Source organism: Etheostoma spectabile, chromosome 19 (genome assembly GCF_008692095.1).
Source record: "Etheostoma spectabile isolate EspeVRDwgs_2016 chromosome 19, UIUC_Espe_1.0, whole genome shotgun sequence".
Lineage (NCBI taxonomy): Eukaryota > Metazoa > Chordata > Actinopteri > Perciformes > Percidae > Etheostoma > Etheostoma spectabile.
This window is the reverse complement of record NC_045751.1, coordinates 4,526,134-4,528,101: the sequence shown is the minus strand read 5'-3', so window position 1 is coordinate 4,528,101 and position 1,968 is coordinate 4,526,134. Positions and strand designations below refer to the sequence as shown.

At 42.6% G+C, this 1,968-nt stretch overlaps 1 non-coding gene across 1 annotated transcript in view; it reads right to left on the bottom strand.

The window, feature by feature from the left end:
- LOC116669564 (U1 spliceosomal RNA) overlaps positions 1 to 27 on the bottom strand; it is a 169-nt gene extending 142 nt beyond the window's left edge. The window contains exon 1 of the small nuclear RNA XR_004326818.1: positions 1 to 27. This exon is cut by the window's left edge and continues 142 nt beyond it. This is a non-coding gene — a small nuclear RNA (U1 spliceosomal RNA).
- Between the last annotated feature and the right edge of the window lie 1,941 nt (positions 28 to 1,968).

Sequence of the window (1,968 nt, the reverse complement as noted above, 5' to 3'; positions counted from 1 at the left end):
ATGGTATCTCCCCTGCCAGGTAAGTATGAGTTGTACAGCTCAGAGACAGGGGAGTCTTTTCCAGAAACACCATGCTGACTGATGATGCTGACAATATAGACATGTCCAAAACCACTGACTACAAGGGGGTGAGACTCTCCAGGAATTTCATACATAAGAAACAGGTTGGTACTAAGGCTGACAAAGATAATTTACATTTGAGTTGAGAAGAACTGGGACATCCCATCATGCAATGCTGTATTTCCATTTCAAAAGCTAACCTAAAATCACCAGTTGTATTTATTTTACTCCAAAATAAAACAACCAAATGAGTAACAGCCGAAATGCAAGTTTAAATAAACCTGAAAGGATACTGTAATCAAAAGTTGTTTTATCCACATTCGAAATTCAGAAGAAAGAATAAAAACACACGTGTTCCCTTACATTACAACCAGCACTTCCTGTTTCTTTGTTTACTGCTGGTGGTCAACTGCCATTCTGGCTACTGCAGTGTCACCTACTGGTCTGAACCGTGAACACCACCATTTATTTAACACTGATCTGTGTGCTTCTCTGTATGCAATTACAGAGACACCAAGAAATAATTTAGATAGCAGAAAACACAGTGCACACATACTGACAGTATTTGTCTCTCTTTGGACATGTCACCTGGGGCCTGTTGCACGAAAGTAGAATAAAGATATCCAGGATAAGTGAAAAAGCGCAGCTTGACTTAGTGTGCTCATCGCGGCTTTATCGGTTGCACGTTTGCCGAGCCAGGATGAACAGGTGGAGCTATCAAGCCAGGTGTAGATAGCTGGGATAAGTGCACGTTCACGGCTTTCTTAAATAGACCACGATATTGATCACAGATTTACTGATGCAGAGATGGAGAAGACGCATGTGCCACATGTTTCACCCAATGAGCAGCAGCTTTGAGGAAGTAAGCGAGGTGGAAGATATAATATGGAAAGTGACGAGGAGGGGAATAATATAATATGCAGAGAGGGAAATACGGCTGTTGTCAAATGGAGAGAAAAAGCCCAACATAGCGGACCCACGGACTGCAGTGTGGGGTGTAAAAATATAGCATTTGCCTTAAAAGTGAGCAGAGGGATAATGTTCCCCAGGAAATGGACCCTAAAGACTCTAGGCTTAACTTCAAACCCTTATTCACAACGCGAGAACATGTTTTACAACGATATGCACAAATCTCTATAAGCTATATCTAATTCTTTGTATAATTAATGTTCATACAGAACAATCAGAAAGGGACAACAACTAGAAAAAGTAGTAAGTGACTTCAATACATCCTGTGAGCATATGTAAAACAATATTCATGTTTTTTATTCATCTGACAAGTGACCGCACCAAAATAAAAAGATTAAGAAGCATTGTGGTTTTCCCGGTGTGATGAATGATAATTACACTACATACGTACTGTATATAGGCACGTTATTGGTCCAGGGATGGGAGACTAATTGAGAAGGTTATGAAACCAATGTAAGCTATTATAAAAACATTAGGCCTACTTATTAAGGAGTAACACAAACTACCCTTTACTAGAGAAGGGCAAGCAACAAGAAAATGAAATCATGAATGTATTGGTCTCTGACCAGTCTGCAATTAATATCATCTGAGAATATAGCTACATTAATATTGTCACACTTAATCTTCGGAGCGCGTCCTGTAGAAACCTGAGGCTGAGACCACGGACGCTGCGCTGCTCATCTTTACTTTTACAGAGAGAGTGGACACTGACGCGATGCACAGGTCTGCCGCTGGGCAGCGGCCACTGGGCCACAGCCACCAGGCACCGGCCGCAGCCACCGGGCACCGGCCGCACGCCAGGCAGCCTCAACACACTACCGTCCCACCGGGAAAAGTCCCACTCCGCATCAAGGTGCCAGTGCACCCATTCCTAACCATCCAAACAGCTGTAGTAGGGTTTAAATCAAACTCGCGACAACAATAGTGACAAGTAGGCTA